We start from the raw sequence: 20,278 nt of genomic DNA, 5'->3' as shown, positions 1-20,278 counted from the left end.
TCACTTTGAGGGGCCCACCCAGAGATGCTACTCATAATTGTATCGGCGTGCGCAGTTAAATTCTGTGTCAGAGCAGGGAGACATGATCTCCCTGCACTGCCGCAGGCCATGCAGCCGCTATGGGGTCCGTGAGCCATGGGCGCTGGCACCGGGACCCTATGCACGTCGTTGCCGCAAGTTCAACTGTATTGGCATCCTGTATGCCGATACAGTTGAAAGCAATAATGAAAGAGGGAGCGTTAGGGTGCATTATACTATAAGAAGGACTATGGGGTGCATTATACTATATGGAGGACTATGGGGAATGTATTATACTATATGGAGGACTATGGGGAGTGCATTATACTATATACTATATTGAGGACTATGGAGTACATTATACTGTATGGAGGCTTATGGGGATTACATTATACTGTATAGAGGACTATGGAGAGTACAGTGTACTGTATAAATTACTACGAGGAGTGCATTATACAGCATGGAGCCCTATGGGGAGTGCAGCATACTTTATGGACAACTATGGGGAGTGCATTATACTTTATGAAGGACTATGGGGAGTGCATTATACTGTATGGATGACTATGGAGAGTGCATTATACTATGTGGAGGACTATGGAGAGTGCATTATACTGTATGGATGACTATGGAGAGTGCATTATACTATATGGAGGACTATGGGATTGCATTATACTTTATGGATGACTATGAGGAGTGCATTACTGTACACTATATTGAGGAGTATGGAGTGCATTACACTGTATAGAGAACTATGAGGACTGCATTATACTTCATGGATGCCTATGGGGAGTACACTATACTGTATAGAGGACTATGGAGAGTGCAGTATACTGTATAAAGGACTATGGGGAGTGCAGTATACTGTATGGACGACTATGGGGAGTGCATTATACTATATGGAGGACTGTGGGGAGTGCATTATACTATATGGAGGACTGTGGGGAGTGAATTATACTACATGGAGGACTATGAGGAGTGCATTATACTGTATGGATGACTATGGGGAATGCATTATACTGTATGGATGATTATGGGGAGTGCATTATACTTTATGGAGGACTATGGGGAGTGCATTATACTGTATGGATGACTATGAGGAGCGCATTATACTATATGGAGGACTATGGGGTGCATTATACTATATGGAGGACTATGGGGAGTGCATTATACTTTATGAAGGACTATAGGGTGCATTATATTATATGGAGGACTATGAGGGGTGCATTATACTACATGGAGGACTATGGGGACTGCATAATACTATATGGAGGACTATGGGGACTGCATTATACTATATGGAGGACTATGGGGAGTGCATTATACTGTATGGATGACTATGAGGAGTGCATTATACTATATTGAGGACTATGGAATGTATTACACTGTATAGAGGACTATGGGGAGAGCATTATACTGCATGGAGGCCAATGGGGATTACATTATACTGTATAGAGGACTATGGAGAGTGCATTATACTATATGGAGGCCTAAGGGGAGTGCATTATACTATATGGAGGACTATGGAGAGTGCATTATACTGTATGGATGACTATGGGGAATGCATTATACTGTATGGATGACTATGGGGAGTGCATTATACTATGTGGAGGACTATGGAGAGTGCATTATACTGTATGGATGACTATGGAGAGTGCATTATACTATATGGAGGACTATGGGATTGCATTATACTTTATGGATGACTATGAGGAGTGCATTACTGTACACTATATTGAGGAGTATGGAGTGCATTACACTGTATAGAGAACTATGAGGACTGCATTATACTTCATGGATGCCTATGGGGAGTACACTATACTGTATAGAGGACTATGGAGAGTGCAGTATACTGTATAAAGGACTATGGGGAGTGCAGTATACTGTATGGACGACTATGGGGAGTGCATTATACTATATGGAGGACTGTGGGGAGTGCATTATACTATATGGAGGACTGTGGGGAGTGAATTATACTACATGGAGGACTATGAGGAGTGCATTATACTGTATGGATGACTATGGGGAATGCATTATACTGTATGGATGATTATGGGGAGTGCATTATACTTTATGGAGGACTATGGGGAGTGCATTATACTGTATGGATGACTATGAGGAGCGCATTATACTATATGGAGGACTATGGGGTGCATTATACTATATGGAGGACTATGGGGAGTGCATTATACTTTATGAAGGACTATAGGGTGCATTATATTATATGGAGGACTATGAGGGGTGCATTATACTACATGGAGGACTATGGGGACTGCATAATACTATATGGAGGACTATGGGGACTGCATTATACTATATGGAGGACTATGGGGAGTGCATTATACTGTATGGATGACTATGAGGAGTGCATTATACTATATTGAGGACTATGGAATGTATTACACTGTATAGAGGACTATGGGGAGAGCATTATACTGCATGGAGGCCAATGGGGATTACATTATACTGTATAGAGGACTATGGAGAGTGCATTATACTATATGGAGGCCTAAGGGGAGTGCATTATACTATATGGAGGACTATGGAGAGTGCATTATACTGTATGGATGACTATGGGGAATGCATTATACTGTATGGATGACTATGGGGAGTGCATTATACTATATGGAGGACTATGGGGAGTGCATTATACTGTATGGATGACTATGAGGAGTGCATTATACTATATGAAGGACTATGGGGTGCATTATACTATATGGAGGACTTTGAGGGGTGCATTATGCTACATGGAGGACTATAGGGAGTGCATTATACTATATGGAGGATTATGGGGAGTATATTATACTATATGGAGGACTATGGGGAGTGCATTATACTGTATGTAAGTCTATGGGGAGTGCATTATACTATATGGAGGACTATGGGGAGTGCATTATACTGTATGGATGACTATGGAGAATGCATTATACTATATAGAGGACTATGGGGAGTGCATTATACTGTATGGATGACTATGAGGAGTGCATTATACTATATGGAGGACTGTCGGGAGTGCATAATACTATATGGAGAACTATGGAGTGCATTACACTGTATAGAGAGCTATGGGGAGTGCATTATACTGCATGGAGGCCTATCGGGAGTACATTATACTGTATAGAGGACTATAGAGAGTGCAGTATACTGTATAAAAGACTATGGGGAGGGCAGTATACTGTATGGACGACTATGGGGAGTGCATTATACTGTATGGAGGACTGTGGGGAGTGCATTATACTAAATAGAGGACTGTCGGGAGTGCATTATACTATATGGAGGACTATGGGGAGTGCATTATACTATATGGATGACTATAAGGAGTGCATTATACTATATGGAGGACTATGGGGAGTGCATTATACTATGTGGATGACTATGGGGAGTGCATTATACTATATGGAGGACTATGGGGAGTGCATTATACTATATGGATGACTATAAGGAGTGCATTATACTACATGGAGGATTATGGGGAGTGCATTATACTATGTGGATGACTATGGGGAGTGCATTATACTATGTGGATGACTATGGGGAGTGCATTATACTATATGGAGGACTATGGGGAGTGCCTTATACTGTAAGGATGACTATGAGGAGTGAATTATACTATATTGAGGACTATGGAGTGTATTACCCTGTATAGAGGACTAAGGGGAGTGCATTATACTGCATGGAGGCCTATGCGGATTACATTATACTGTATAGAGTACTATGGAGAGTGCAGTATACTGTATTGACGACTATGGGGAGTGCATTATACTATATGGAGGGTTATGGAGATTGCATTATATTGTATGGAGGACTGTGGGGAGTGCATTATACTGTATGGACAACTATGGAGAGTGCATTATACTATACGGAGGACTATGGTGAGTGCATTATACTGTATGAAGACCATGGGGAGTGCATTATATTATATGGAGGACTATGAGGAGTGCATTATGCTGTATGGATGACTATGAGGAGTGCATTATGCTTTATGGAGGACTGTCGGGAGTGTATTATACTATATTGAGGACTATAGAGTGCATTATAATGTATGAAGGCCTATGGGGAGTACATTATACTGTATAGAGGACCATGAAGAGTGCATTATACTGTATGGAGGACTATGGGGAGTGCATTATACTATATGGAGGACTATGGAGTGCATTTTAGTGTATGGAAGCCTATGTGGAATGCATTATACTGTCAGGAGAACTATGGAGAGTGCACTATACTATATGGAGGACTATAGGGAATGCATTATACTATATGGAGGATTATGGGGAGTGCATTATACTGTATGGAGGACTATGGGGAGTGCATTATACTGTATGGAGGACTATGGGGTGCTTTAGACTATATGGAGGATTATGGGGAGCGTATTATATTATATGGAGGACTATGGTGTGTATTATCTTATATGGCGGACTATGGAGAGTGCATTATACTACATGGAGGACTATGGGGAGTGCAGTACTATATAGAGGACTATGGGGAGAACATTATATTATATGAAGGACTATGGGGTGTATTATACTATATGGAAGGATATGTAGGGGCTACGAAAATATTTGGAGGACTATATGGGAACCTTTATACTGTATGCAAGCAATTATAGTGTGATGGTTTTGTGTGGGGTTCATCATGCTGTGAGGAGGCCATTATATTGTATGTAGGCCCATTATACTCCATGGAGGGCTGTGTGCGGGTCATAGTTGGGGGGATCAGACTGTGTTGGGGTCAACATACTTTTATGTGAGATTTCAAGGGTGGGGTGCAGTAGGGTCATCATACTGTGCGTGTGGAGGGTACTGTGGAGGAATTCACTGTGTGGGTATCTTATGGTGTTTGTGGGGCACTTTTGTTGACATCATACTTTATGAATGTACTGAAAAGGGAATCTAGGGCACCAGTAGGAGAAAAAGTAGAGGGCATATAGTACCACACAGTAGGTGCAATAATAGGGACACATACGGCAGCAGCGGCTCAGCATTGGGGTCTAAGGAATTTGTGCAGGTTGGGAATAGATGGGGACGGTGCCTGAAATGTGAGAAGTCAGATGTGTCTTTGTTGTAATCTCTGCAGCCAAGTCCTGGCTGGAAGAAATTGTCATGTCTGTCTGGGCCAGATGGAAAAGAGGGTAAAAGTGAATGACTCCATCAGAAAGAAAGTCAAATGTAAGTCACCATCTATAACTGTACTGTAATTTCTTATATGTTCACATGACTTATATGGTCACCATATGGCGATAATATTGGTGTTGGTCTTTGTATAAAGATTTTTTTTAGTAACAGCGCGGTCATCTGTAGGTTCTCCTACATCCACTATTAGGGTGCGCCACCATAGCTACAATCAGGGTTACCTGGTTAGAGGCCCGCTCATAAGTTTCGCCCCCTCCTGAACCAAACCCATAGCTACGCCTCTGGAGTGTTGTCAGTGTTTTGGATCAGTGTGTGGTCAGTGTTTTGAATCAGTGTGTGGTAGGTGTTTTGGATCAGTGTGTGGTCAGTGTTTTGGATCAGTGTGTGGTCAGTGTTTTGAATCAGTGTGTGGTAGGTGTTTTGGATCAGTGTGTGGTCAGTGTTTTGGATCAGTGTGTGGTAAGTGTTTTGGATCAGTGTGTGGTCAGTGTTTTGGATCAGTATGTGGTGGGTGTTTTGGATCAGTGTGTGGTCAGTGTTTTGGATCAGTGTGTGGTCAGTGTTTTGGATCAGTGTGTGGTAAGTGTTTTGGATCAGTGTGTGGTCAGTGTTTTGGATCAGTATGTGGTAGGTGTTTTGGATCAGTGTGTGGTCAGTGTTTTGGATCAGTGTGTGGTAAGTGCTTTGGATCAGTGTGTGGTCAGTGTTTTGGATCAGTATGTGGTAGGTGTTTTGGATCAGTGTGTGGTCAGTGTTTTGGATCAGTGTGTGGTCAGTGTTTTGGATCAGTGTGTGGTCAGTGTTTTGGATCAGTGTGTGGTAAGTGTTTTGGATCAGTGTGTGGTAAGTGTTTTGGATCAGTGTGTGGTCAGTGTTTTGGATCAGTGCGTGGTCAGTGTTTTGGATCAGTGTGTGGTCAGTGTTTTGGATCAGTGTGCGGTCAGTGTTTTGGATCAGTGTGTGGTCAGTGTTTTGGATCAGTGTGTGGTCAGTGTTTTGGATCAGTGTGTGGTAAGTGTTTTGGATCAGTGTGTGGTCAGTGTTTTGAATCAGTGTGGTCAGTGTTTTGGATCAGTGTGTGGTAGGTGTTTTGGATCAGTGTGTGGTCAGTGTTTTGGATCAGTGTGTGGTAAGTGTTTTGGATCAGTGTGTGGTCAGTGTTTTGGATCAGTATGTGGTGGGTGTTTTGGATCAGTGTGTGGTCAGTGTTTTGGATCAGTGTGTGGTCAGTGTTTTGGATCAGTGTGTGGTAAGTGTTTTGGATCAGTGTGTGGTCAGTGTTTTGGATCAGTATGTGGTAGGTGTTTTGGATCAGTGTGTGGTCAGTGTTTTGGATCAGTGTGTGGTAGGTGTTTTGGATCAGTGTGTGGTCAGTGTTTTGGATCAGTGTGTGGTAAGTGTTTTGGATCAGTGTGTGGTCAGTGTTTTGGATCAGTATGTGGTAGGTGTTTTGGATCAGTGTGTGGTCAGTGTTTTGGATCAGTGTGTGGTCAGTGTTTTGGATCAGTGTGTGGTAAGTGTTTTAGATCAGTGTGTGGTCAGTGTTTTGGATCAGTGTGTGGTAGGTGTTTTGGATCAGTGTGTGGTCAGTGTTTTGGATCAGTGTGTGGTCAGTGTTTTGGATCAGTGTGTGGTAAGTGTTTTGGATCAGTGTGTGGTAAGTGTTTTGGATCAGTGTGTGGTCAGTGTTTTGGATCAGTGCGTGGTCAGTGTTTTGGATCAGTGTGTGGTCAGTGTTTTGGATCAGTGTGCGGTCAGTGTTTTGGATCAGTGTGTGGTCAGTGTTTTGGATCAGTGTGTGGTCAGTGTTTTGGATCAGTATGTGGTAGGTGTTTTGGATCAGTGTGTGGTAAGTGTTTTGGATCAGTGTGTGGTCAGTGTTTTGGATCAGTGTGTGGTCAGTGTTTTGGATCAGTGTGTGGTAAGTGTTTTGGATCAGTGTGTGGTCAGTGTTTTGGATCAGTATGTGGTAGGTGTTTTGGATCAGTGTGTGGTCAGTGTTTTGGATCAGTGTGTGGTCAGTGTTTTGGATCAGTGTGTGGTAAGTGTTTTGGATCAGTGTGTGGTCAGTGTTTTGGATCAGTGTGTGGTCAGTGTTTTGGATCAGTGTGTGGTAGGTGTTTTGGATCAGTGTGTGGTCAGTGTTTTGGATCAGTGTGTGGTCAGTGTTTTGGATCAGTGTGTGGTAAGTGTTTTGGATCAGTGTGTGGTCAGTGTTTTGGATCAGTATGTGGTAGGTGTTTTGGATCAGTGTGTGGTAAGTGTTTTGGATCAGTGTGTGGTCAGTGTTTTGGATCAGTGTGTGGTAAGTGTTTTGGATCAGTGTGTGGTAAGTGTTTTGGATCAGTGTGTGGTAAGTGTTTTGGATCAGTGTGTGGTCAGTGTTTTGGATCAGTATGTGGTAGGTGTTTTGGATCAGTGTGTGGTAAGTGTTTTGGATCAGTGTGTGGTCAGTGTTTTGGATCAGTGTGTGGTCAGTGTTTTGTATCAGTGTGTGGTAAGTGTTTTGGATCAGTGTGTGATAAGTGTTTTGGATCAGTGTGTGGTAAGTGTTTTGGATCAGTGTGTGGTCAGTGTTTTGTATCAGTGTGTGGTAAGTGTTTTGGATCAGTGTGTGGTCAGTGTTTTGGATCAGTGTGTGGTCAGTGTTTTGGATCAGTGTGTGGTAAGTGTTTTGGATCAGTGTGTGGTCAGTGTTTTGGATCAGTGTGCAGTCAGTGTTTTGGATCAGTGTGTGGTAGGTGTTTTGGATCAGTGTGTGGTCAGTGTTTTGGATCAGTGTGTGGTCAGTGTTTTGGATCAGTGTGTGGTAAGTGTTTTGGATCAGTGTGTGGTAAGTGTTTTGGATCAGTGTGTGGTAAGTGTTTTGGATCAGTGTGTGGTCAGTGTTTTGGATCAGTGTGTGGTCAGTGTTTTGGATCAGTGTGTGGTCAGTGTTTTGGATCAGTGTGGTCAGTGTTATGGATCGGTGTGCAGTCAGTGTTTTGGATCAGTGTGGTCTGTGTTTTGGATCAGTGTGTGGTCAGTGTTTTGGATCAGTGTGGTCAGTGTTTTGGATCAGTGTGCAGTCAGTGTTTTGGATCGGTGTGCAGTCAGTGTTTTGGATCAGTGTGCAGTCAGTGTTTTGGATCAGTGTGGTCAGTGTTTTGGATCAGTGTGTGGTCAGTGTTTTGGATCAGTCTGCAGTCAGTGTTTTGGATCAGTGTGCAGTCAGTGTTTTGGATCAGTATGTGGTAGGTGTTTTGGATCAGTGTGTGGTAAGTGTTTTGGATCAGTGTGTGGTCTGTGTTTTGGATCAGTGTGTGGTAAGTGTTTTGGATCAGTATGTGGTAGGTGTTTTGGATCAGTGTGCAGTCAGTGTTTTGGATCAGTGTGGTCAGTGTTTTGGATCAGTGTGTGGTAGGTGTTTTGGATCAGTGTGTGGTCAGTGTTTTGGATCAGTGTGTGGTCAGTGTTTTGGATCAGTGTGTGGTAAGTGTTTTGGATCAGTATGTGGTAGGTGTTTTGGATCAGTGTGTGGTAAGTGTTTTGGATCAGTATGTGGTAGGTGTTTTGGATCAGTGTGTGGTAAGTGTTTTGGATCAGTGTGTGGTAAGTGTTTTGGATCAGTGTGTGGTAAGTGTTTTGGATCAGTGTGTGGTCAGTGTTTTGGATCAGTGTGGTCAGTGTTTTGGATCAGTGTGGTCAGTGTTTTGGATCAGTGTGCAGTCAGTGTTTTGGATCGGTGTGCAGTCAGTGTTTTGGATCAGTGTGCAGTCAGTGTTTTGGATCAGTGTGTGGTAAGTGTTTTGGATCAGTGTGTGGTAAGTGTTTTGGATCAGTGTGTGGTAAGTGTTTGGATCAGTGTGTGGTAAGTGTTTTGGATCAGTGTGTGGTAAGTGTTTTGGATCAGTGTGCGGTAAGTGTTTTGGATCAGTGTGCGGTAAGTGTTTTGGATCAGTGTGCGGTCAGTGTTTTGTATCAGTGTGTGGTAAGTGTTTTGGATCAGTGTGCGGTCAGTGTTTTGGATCAGTGTGTGGTCAGTGTTTTGGATCAGTGTCTGGTAAGTGTTTTGGATCAGTGTGTGGTCAGTGTTTTGAATCAGTGTGGTCAGTGTCTTGGATCAGTGTGTGGTAGGTGTTTTGGATCAGTGTGTGGTCAGTGTTTTGGATCAGTGTGTGGTAAGTGTTTTGGATGAGTGTGTGGTAAGTGTTTTGGATGAGTGTGTGGTAAGTGTTTTGGATCAGTGTGTGGTCAGTGTTTTGGATCAGTGTGTGGTCAGTGTTTTGGATCAGTGTGCGGTCAGTGTTTTGGATCGGTGTGCAGTCAGTGTTTTCGATCAGTGTGTTCAGTGTTTTGGATCAATGTGTGGTCAGTGTTTTTGGATCAGTGTGGTCTGTGTTTTGTATCAGTGTGTGGTCAGTGTTTTGGATCAGTGTGGTCAGTGTTTTGGATCAGTGTGTTCAGTGTTTTGGATCAGTGTGTGGTCAGTGTTTTGGATCAGTGTATGGTCAGTGTTTTGGATCAGTGTGGTCTGTGTTTTGGATCAGTGTGTGGACAGTGTTTTGGATCAGTGTGGTCAGTGTTTTGGATCAGTGTGCAGTCAGTGTTTTGGATCGGTGTGCAGTCAGTGTTTTGGATCAGTGTGCAGTCAGTGTTTTGGATCAGTGTGGTCAGTGTTTTGGATCAGTGTGTGGTCAGTGTTTTGGATCAGTGTGCGGTCAGTGTTTTGGATCGGTGTGCAGTCAGTGTTTTCGATCAGTGTGTTCAGTGTTTTGGATCAATGTGTGGTCAGTGTTTTTGGATCAGTGTGGTCTGTGTTTTGTATCAGTGTGTGGTCAGTGTTTTGGATCAGTGTGGTCAGTGTTTTGGATCAGTGTGTTCAGTGTTTTGGATCAGTGTGTGGTCAGTGTTTTGGATCAGTGTATGGTCAGTGTTTTGGATCAGTGTGGTCTGTGTTTTGGATCAGTGTGTGGACAGTGTTTTGGATCAGTGTGGTCAGTGTTTTGGATCAGTGTGCAGTCAGTGTTTTGGATCGGTGTGCAGTCAGTGTTTTGGATCAGTGTGCAGTCAGTGTTTTGGATCAGTGTGGTCAGTGTTTTGGATCAGTGTGTGGTCAGTGTTTTGGATCAGTGTGTGGTCAGTGTTTTGGATCAGTGTGTGGTCAGTGTTTTGGATCAGTGTGTGGTCAGTGTTTTGGATCAGTGTGTGGTCAGTGTTTTGGATCAGTGTGTGGTAAGTGTTTTGGATCAGTGTGTGGTCAGTGTTTTGAATCAGTGTGGTCAGTGTTTTGGATCAGTGTGTGGTAGGTGTTTTGGATCAGTGTTTTGGATCAGTGTGTGGTAAGTGTTTTGGATCAGTGTGTGGTAAGTGTTTTGGATGAGTGTGTGGTAAGTGTTTTGGATCAGTGTGTTGTCAGTGTTTTGGATCAGTGTGTGGTCAGTGTTTTGGATCAGTGTGCGGTCAGTGTTTTGGATCGGTGTGCAGTCAGTGTTTTCGATCAGTGTGTTCAGTGTTTTGGATCAATGTGTGGTCAGTGTTTTTGGATCAGTGTGGTCTGTGTTTTGTATCAGTGTGCAGTCAGTGTTTTGGATCAGTGTGTTCAGTGTTTTGGATCAGTGTGTGGTCAGTGTTTTGGATCAGTGTGTGGTCAGTGTTTTGGATCAGTGTGATCTGTGTTTTGGATCAGTGTGTGGACAGTGTTTTGGATCAGTGTGGTCAGTGTTTTGGATCAGTGTGCAGTCAGTGTTTTGGATCGGTGTGCAGTCAGTGTTTTGGATCAGTGTGCAGTCAGTGTTTTGGATCAGTGTGGTCAGTGTTTTGGATCAGTGTGTGGTCAGTGTTTTGGATCAGTGTGCGGTCAGTGTTTTGGATCGGTGGGCAGTCAGTGTTTTGGATCAGTGTGTGGTCAGTGTTTTGGATCAGTGTGTGGTCAGTGTTTTGGATCAGTGTGTGGTCAGTGTTTTGGATCAGTGTGTGGTCAGTGTTTTGGATCAGTGTGTGGTCAGTGTTTTGGATCAGTGTGTGGTAAGTGTTTTGGATCAGTGTGTGGTCAGTGTTTTGAATCAGTGTGGTCAGTGTTTTGGATCAGTGTGTGGTAGGTGTTTTGGATCAGTGTGTGGTCAGTGTTTTGGATCAGTGTGTGGTAAGTGTTTTGGATCAGTGTGTGGTAAGTGTTTTGGATGAGTGTGTGGTAAGTGTTTTGGATCAGTGTGTGGTCAGTGTTTTGGATCAGTGTGTGGTCAGTGTTTTGGATCAGTGTGCGGTCAGTGTTTTGGATCGGTGTGCAGTCAGTGTTTTCGATCAGTGTGTTCAGTGTTTTGGATCAATGTGTGGTCAGTGTTTTTGGATCAGTGTGGTCTGTGTTTTGTATCAGTGTGTGGTCAGTGTTTTGGATCAGTGTGGTCAGTGTTTTGGATCAGTGTGCAGTCAGTGTTTTGGATCAGTGTGCAGTCAGTGTTTTGGATCAGTGTGCAGTCAGTGTTTTGGATCAGTGTGTTCAGTGTTTTGGATCAGTGTGTGGTCAGTGTTTTGGATCAGTGTGATCTGTGTTTTGGATCAGTGTGTGGACAGTGTTTTGGATCAGTGTGGTCAGTGTTTTGGATCAGTGTGCAGTCAGTGTTTTGGATCGGTGTGCAGTCAGTGTTTTGGATCAGTGTGCAGTCAGTGTTTTGGATCAGTGTGGTCAGTGTTTTGGATCAGTGTGTGGTCAGTGTTTTGGATCAGTGTGTGGTAGGTGTTTTGGATCAGTGTGTGGTCAGTGTTTTGGATCAGTGTGTGGTCAGTGTTTTGGATCAGTGTGTAGTCAGTGTTTTGGATCAGTGTGGTCAGTGTTTTGGATCAGTGTGTGGTCAGTGTTTTGGATCAGTGTGTGGTCAGTGTTTTGGATCAGTGTGTGGTCAGTGTTTTGGATCAGTGTGTGGTCAGTGTTTTGGATCAGTGTGTGGTCAGTGTTTTGGATCAGTGTGTAGTCAGTGTTTTGGATCAGTGTGTGGTCAGTGTTTTGGATCAGTGTGGTCAGTGTTTTGGATCAGTGTGCAGTCAGTGTTTTGGATCGGTGTGCAGTCAGTGTTTTGGATCAGTGTGCAGTCAGTGTTTTGGATCAGTGTGGTCAGTGTTTTGGATCAGTGTGTGGTCAGTGTTTTGGATCAGTGTGTGGTAGGTGTTTTGGATCAGTGTGTGGTCAGTGTTTTGGATCAGTGTGTGGTCAGTGTTTTGGATCAGTGTGTGGTCAGTGTTTTGGATCAGTGTGTGGTCAGTGTTTTGGATCAGTGTGTGGTCAGTGTTTTGGATCAGTGTGTAGTCAGTGTTTTGGATCAGTGTGTGGTCAGTGTTTTGGATCAGTGTGGTCAGTGTTTTGGATCAGTGTGCAGTCAGTGTTTTGGATCGGTGTGCAGTCAGTGTTTTGGATCAGTGTGCAGTCAGTGTTTTGGATCAGTGTGGTCAGTGTTTTGGATCAGTGTGTGGTCAGTGTTTTGGATCAGTGTGTGGTAGGTGTTTTGGATCAGTGTGTGGTCAGTGTTTTGGATCAGTGTGTGGTCAGTGTTTTGGATCAGTGTGTGGTCAGTGTTTTGGATCAGTGTGTGGTCAGTGTTTTGGATCAGTGTGTGGTCAGTGTTTTGGATCAGTGTGTGGTAGGTGTTTTGGATCAGTGTGTGGTCAGTGTTTTGGATCAGTGTGTGGTCAGTGTTTTGGATCAGTGTGTGGTCAGTGTTTTGGATCAGTGTGTGGTCAGTGTTTTGGATCAGTGTGTAGTCAGTGTTTTGGATCAGTGTGTGGTCAGTGTTTTGGATCAGTGTGTGGTCAGTGTTTTGGATCAGTGTGCAGTCAGTGTTTTGGATCAGTGTGGTCAGTGTTTTGGATCAGTGTGTGGTCAGTGTTTTAGATCAGTGTGTAGTCAGTGTTTTGGATCAGTGTGTGGTAGGTGTTTTGGATCAGTGTGTGGTCAGTGTTTTGGATCAGTGTGTGGTCAGTGTTTTGGATCAGTGTGTGGTCAGTGTTTTGGATCAGTGTGTGGTCAGTGTTTTGGATCAGTGTGTGGTCAGTGTTTTGGATCAGTGTGTAGTCAGTGTTTTGGATCAGTGTGTGGTCAGTGTTTTGGATCAGTGTGTGGTCAGTGTTTTGGATCAGTGTGCAGTCAGTGTTTTGGATCAGTGTGGTCAGTGTTTTGGATCAGTGTGTGGTCAGTGTTTTAGATCAGTGTGTAGTCAGTGTTTTGGATCAGTGTGGTCAGTGTTTTGGATCAGTGTGTAGTCAGTGTTTTGGATCAGTGTGGTCAGTGTTTTGGATCAGTGTGTGGTCAGTGTTTTGGATCAGTGTGCGGTCAGTGTTTTGGATCGGTGGGCAGTCAGTGTTTTGGATCGGTGAGTGGTCAGTGTTTTGGCCAGAGGGTGCGGTCAGCCTAGGCCCCGCAGTGTTTGGTTAGTGATTTTCATGTATGGATAAATAAATTACAAAGCTTCTCCTATCCTTTACAATGTTAATAACGGACAGCTCACATACTGTACACTGATGCCATCCCTGTGCTGTCCGTGATTTTACAGACCCATAGATTTGTATTGACACTTGTCATCTGTGCTGCCAGAAAAAAATAGACATGTCTCCCTGAGTTTTCCATGGACACACAGTCCATGAAAAACACAGGCATGTGAAAAGCCCCATAGACTATAATGGGTACGTGTTGTTTCCGTGATAGAACACAGTATATGTAACAGAGACATATGAATGAGGCCTAATTCTGTGTTTACACGTTCCTGCTGCATTGCGTTTGTTTTACTCAATAGTGTCAAAAATGCTTAATTTTGTCACAATTTTAAAAAGTTGCAGCAAAAACTTAGGACTTCTCCCATGATCTCAGCAAATAAACTCAATTTCAGTCACAATGTGTGAATGCAGCCTAACACAAAGTAATCGGATTACAGAGAATCAGCTCATGAACTCCATTCTGTACAAAAAAGGTATTTACCATTAATGTGGGCTCATTTTTGACCAATATGGGATATTATAAAAGTAAATTATCACAGTAATTTATGAAGAATTGGCATTTCCATGGTATGTTAGGACAACAGCTGCAGCTTTAAGGGGAAAAGTCCAACCTGGCTGCGCACAACATTACCTGGGCTACATTTTTACTTTACAACTTGAGTTGAGGTCAAAGTCTATTTTTTTGCTACTGATTAACAATAAACTTGGTGTGTATTAATCTACAGGTGATAGAGGAGTCTCAGAAGTAGAACTTTAATGTATCAACTATGCAAAATAGCTCTCCTCCAGGAGGAAGAACGAAAACTATTTCTATAGCCACGAATAGGCAGCTTTGTGTAGCATCGGCGTCTCTGCCCTCTCACAGGCTGAGACGCCGTCCCCCTTACAGCCGTGCTCCTGGCCCGGAGTCTTCCGGGCTCTCCTGCTGCTGCTGCTGCCGGCAAACGCAGCTTCCCGGGCACTGTGCTTAGGGCGCGCGCTCCCTCCCTCTTAAAGGGGCCGCGCGCCGTCCTAAGGAGTCCGCGGCCAATGGTCGGAGGACTTCCCATATAAAAGGCACCTCCTCCAAAATGGAGGTGCCCGTGCAAGGTTGTAGCTCTGTTTACTAACTTTGCTTCAGCCCTCAGGTCCCGCTGCTAGCCTGACTACCAGTCCAGTCCGCCAGCCTGACTACCAGTCCAGTCCGCCAGCCTAACTACCAGTCCAGTCCGCCAGCCTGACTCCCAGTCCAGTCCGCCAGTCTGACTACCAGTCCAGTCCACCAGCCTGACTACCAGTCCGCCAGCCTGACTACCAGTCCAGTCCGCCAGCCTGACTACCAGTCCAGTCCGCCAGCCTGACTACCAGTCCAGTCCACCAGCCTGACTACCAGTCCGCCAGCCTGACTACCAGTCCAGTCCGCTAGCCTGACTACCAGTCCAGTCCGCCAGCCTGACTACCAGTCCAGCCTGACAGTCTGCTTACGGTCCAAACCCGCCAGTCTGTCTATGGGCCAGGCTTGCCTGCCTACCCGGAGAACGTACCAGTTACCTGCTGTGCCTACCAGCCAGCCTACCTAGAGGCTCCTGCCAGTTACCTGTGGTGTCTGCCAGTCCCTCTACCCGGATCACCCGTCAGCCTGCCTGCCGTGCTCATCTGCTGTACCGGTCAGTCCCTGCCTTCTGACCCGTGGGAGTCACCTGCTCTCATACAAGGACTGATCCAGAGTAGCACCTGGTCCCTCTGCTCGGTCCTTCCCTGGTTCGCGGAGTCGATTGAGCCCCCAGGCTCCTTCGCTTGCTGACCTGTACCAGGAGGTTTCTCGTCAGAGATCCCAACAGGAAACCATCCTGAACTACCTGCGGTCTGTCAACTCTCACCTGGACACGCTGTCCGTCCTACCTGTGTCCGCCTCGAGCCGAGCGGCACCCGCTCCGGCGGCGCCTCTGCCTACCAGTGCCATGGCATCCAGCTCCGGACCCCAGCTCTCTGCGCCTCCTCGTTTTGGGGGTGACCCCGTCTTATGTCGGGGTTTTCTGAACCAGTGCACGCTACACTTTGAACTACTGGCACATCAGTTTCCCTCCGACCGGGCCAAGGTGGCGTTCATCATGTCTCACCTCACCGGGGAAGCATTGGCATGGCTAAACCCTCTATGGGAGAGAGGGGATCCCCTGGTGTCCGATCTTCCGGCTTTCCTCACTGCCTTCCGGAAGGTCTTCGATGAGCCCGGACGAAGGACTTCTACTGCCTCCTCATTGCTCCGTCTCCGCCAAGGGAATCTCACCGTGGGCCAGTATGCCATACAGTGCCGTACCCTCGCATCTGAGCTTGCCTGGAACAACGAGGCCCTAGTGTCCACCTTCTGGGAGGGTCTTTCCGGACGGATCAAGGACGAGCTAGCCGGCCGGGACATTCCAACCCCCCTGGATGACCTGGTGTCACTAGCTACCCGGATTGACATCCGTTTCCTGGAATGAGCTAAGGAGACTACCTGGGAGAGAAAATTTCCTCGTCTTGCTCCTGTTTTCCAGAAACCTGCCTCCCAAACAGCAACTCCCCGGGCACGCTCGCCCGAACCCATGCAGATCGACCAGACCAAGATGGTTAAGTCTCGCCAAGAAACACGCCAAGCCGAGGGGAGCTGTTTCTACTGTGGTAGTAAGGAGCATCTGATCCATTCCTGTCTGGTGAAGCCGGGAAACTCCAGTGTCTAGGACCGCTCGGAGAGGTCATTCTAGGCAAGAGTAAATCCTCTCCGTCCTTGACTCTATCCGTTTCTATTTCCTGTGGAGAGACCCGCTTCTTTGAAACCGCCCACCTGGATTCCGGAGCCGCTGGGAATCTCATTTCTCAGTCCCTTGTAGAGAAGTATCAGATTCCCACCAAACCTCTGGCTGAACCATTGGCAGTCACTTCCGTGGATGGAAGACTTCTTCCAGTAACCATCTTGCTCATCACAGAGCCTGTAACCCTTCAGGTGGAAATGCTGCACTCGGAGAGGATCTCCTTCCATGTGCTATCCGGACTCTCTCACTCCCTTTTGCTAGGTCTACACTGGCTACAGAGACATGAACCCGTTCTGAATTGGCAATCCGGTGAGGTGCTCCATTGGGGTCAGGATTGCCTGGTTCCGGTTCGCCCGGCTCGACCTCCGTCTACTCCGGCTAATTTACCTGGTCTACCGGCACCTTACTGGTCCTATGCAGATGTCTTCGACAAGAAGGAAGCAGAGACACTGCCACCTCATAGGCCATATGATTGCCCTATCGACCTGGTACCCGGTGCCTCTCTACCCCATGGGCGTATCTACCCCTTGTCGCTGGCCGAAACCCGGGGCATGTCTGAGTATATCGAAAAAAATCTGGCTAGGGGATTCATCCAGAAATCTACCTCCCTGGCTGGAGCAGGATTCTTCTTCGTAAAAAAGAAAGACGGTTCACTACGCCTCTTTATCGATTATAGGGGACTCAACCAGATTACAATCAAAAACAAATACCCCTGCCGCTCATCTCAGAGCTGTTTGACCGCCTTATAGGTGCGAAGACCTTCACCAAGCTCGATCTTCGTGGGGCGTATAACTTGGTCCGGATCCGCCAAGGAGACGAGTGGAAGACGGCAGTCAATACCCGGGACGGTCACTATGAATACCATGTGATGCCCTTCGGTCTCTGTAATGCTCCAGCCGTCTTCCAAGAACTAGTTAACGACATCTTCCGTGACCTCTTATATTCATGCGTGGTGGTGTACCTGGACGACATCTTGGTCTTCTCTCCAGATCTACCCACACACCGGAGGAATGTTCATCAGGTCCTGCTTAGGCTCAGTCAGAATCGCCTATACGCAAAATTTGAGAAATGCCTCTTCGAGCAGACCTCTCTTCTGTTCCTGGGCTATATTTTCTCTAAGACTGGTCTACAGTACGGATGGACCCTGAGAAGGTCTCTGCCGTCTTAAAGTGGCCCCGACCGGAGGGGTTGAAGGCGATTCAGCGATTCCTGGGCTTCGCTAACTATTACTGCCTCTTCATCCCACATTTCTCTTCCTGGACTGCACCCATCTCTGCGCTCACCCATAAGGGAGCAAATCCTAAGGAATGGACATCCGAAGCGGAGGAGGCCTTCCTCTCCTTAAAACAAGCCTTCTCTTCTGCCTTGGTGCTGCACCGTCCGGATTGAAACAAACAGTTCTTTCTGGAGGTTGATGCTTCCTCTTCCGGAGCGATGCTCACCTAGAAATCTCCATCCGGGAGAATGGTAACCTGCAGCTTCTTCCCCAAGCTCTTCTCCTCATCCGAGCGCAACTACTCCATAGGAGACCGAGAACTGCTAGCCATCAAATTGGCGCTGGAGGAGTGGCGTTACCTGCTAGAGGGGGCTCTGCACTGACCACAAAAACCTGGCATATCTACAAAATGCCGAAAGACTTAATCCACGTCAGGCCCGGTGGTCTTTGTTCTTCACCTGTTTCAACTTTACTCTACATTACCGCCCTGCAGACAAGAACGTTAAAGCCGGCGCTTTGCCCCGATCCTTCCTGTCTTCCGATCAAGAGGAGGAGCCTATGCATATGATCGATCCCCCCAAAGTGATGAATTTGGCTCCCTTGGACCTGTCTCGTCTCCCACCCGGTAAGACATTTGTAGCAGTTCCGGATCGTAAGAAGGTTCTTCACTGGGGTCATTCATCTAAATTAGCCGGCCATGCTGGCCAGAGGAAGACCTACCTGCTCATTACCCGGCATTACTGGTGGCCTTCCCTGCGCAAGGATGTTGTAGACTTCGTCACAGCCTGTTCATCCTGTGCCCGCAACAAGGTTCCCAGACATCTTCCAGCCGGCCGTCTCCTGCCTCTTCCCATACCTGCTGCCCCGTGGCAACACATTGCTATGGACTTTATTACTGATCTCCCTGTTTCTGCCGGTTGTACTGTCATTTGGGTGGTCGCTGACCGCTTTTCTAAAATGGCCCACTTTATCCCTCTGCCTGGTCTCCCGTCTGCATCTGTGCTGGCTAAGGACTTCATCCATAACATCTTTCGTCTCCACGGCCTACCCCTCCACATTGTGTCTGATCGAGGGGTCCAGTTCACTTCGCGCTTCTGGAGAGCTATGTGTAAGCTGCTGGATGTCTCCCTGGATTTCTTAGCTGCTTATCATCCTCAGTCCAATGGCCAAGTGGAACGTATCAACCAGATTCTTACCAGCTTCCTCCGGCACTTCGTCAATGCTCACCATACCGATTGGGTAGAGCTCCTACCATGGGCCGAGTTCTCCTATAACAACCATGAGAGCAAATCTTCTTCCAAGTCCCCGTTCTTTGTGGTCTACGGTCAACACCCCCGGATTCCGTTTCCCGTCTCCGCTTCAGTGGACAATCCTGCCGCGGAGTCTCTGGTCAGCGAATTTTCCACCATTTGGGAGGACACTAGATCCGCACTTCTTCAATCCACCGAGCGGATGAAGAGACATGCCGACAAGAGACGTCTGGACCCACCTCAATTCCGTCCGGGAGACAAGGTTTGGCTCTCCTCCAAACATGTTCGTCTCAAAATACCCTCCTATAAGTTGGGTCCACGGTTCATCGGTCCATTTGAAGTCCTCAAGCAAATCAATCCAGTGGCCTACAAGTTAAAACTCCCGGCCACCTTACGGATTCCCAACTCCTTCCACGTATCTCTCCTCAAACCGGTTGTTCTTAATTCTTTTTCCGACGAGCCAGGTACCTTCCCAGCTCCGGTCACCGCTGAGGACGTCTATGAGGTAGAGAACATTCTGGCCACCAAGAGGGTAAAAGGAAAAAACTTTTTTCAGGTGGATTGGAAGGTGTTTGGCCCAGAGGAGAGAACTTGGGAACCCAGGGAGAACATCCACGCCCCGTTTCTTCTTAAAAAAAAGATTTCAGGCCTAAAAAAGAGGGGGTGTAAAGGGGGAGGGGGTACTGTAGCATCGGCATCTCTGCCCTCTGACAGGCAGAGACGCTGTTCCCCTTACCGCTGCGCTCCTGGCCCGGCGTCTTCCGGCTCTCCTGCTGCTGCCGGCGCGCGCAGCTTCACGGGCACCGTGCTTAGGGCGCGCGCGCGTTCCCTCCCTCTTAAAAGGGCCACGTGCGCCGTCCTAAGGAGTCCCTGGCCAATGATCGTAGGACTTTCCGTATAAAAGGCACCTCCTCCAAAATGGAGGTGCCCGTGCAAGGTTGTAGCTCTGTGCACTAACTCTGCTTCAGCCCTCAGGTCCCGTTGCTAGCCTGACTACCAGTCCAGTCCGCCAGCCTGACTACCAGTCCAGCCCGACAGTCTGCTTACGGTCCAAACCCGCCAGTCTGTCTATGGGCCAGGCTTGCCTGCCTACCCGGAGAACGTACCAGTTACCTGCCGTGCCTACCAGCCAGCCTACCTGGAGGCTCCTGCCAGTTACCCATGGTGTCTGCCAGTCCGTCTACCCGGATCACCTGTCAGCCTGCCTGCCATGCTCATCGGCTGTACCGGTCAGTCCCTGCCTTCTGACCCGTGGGAGTCACCTGTTCTCATACAAGGACTGATCCAGAGTAGCACCTGGTCCCTCTGCTCGGTACTTCCCTGGTTCATGGAGTCGATTGAGCCGCTGTGCGACCTTGGTCAGTCCGAGTTGATACCTAGTTACGCCCCTCTGGTCCCTCCTTGCACCGCAGCACAGAGGTTCCACCACCCGGATCC

This window comes from Phyllobates terribilis, unplaced genomic scaffold (genome assembly GCF_046119375.1).
Source record: "Phyllobates terribilis strain yellow unplaced genomic scaffold, ASM4611937v1 Scaffold_1__5_contigs__length_1240528914, whole genome shotgun sequence".
NCBI lineage: Eukaryota > Metazoa > Chordata > Amphibia > Anura > Dendrobatidae > Phyllobates > Phyllobates terribilis.
The sequence above is the reverse complement of the archived record's forward strand: the minus strand, read 5'-3'. Positions refer to the sequence as shown.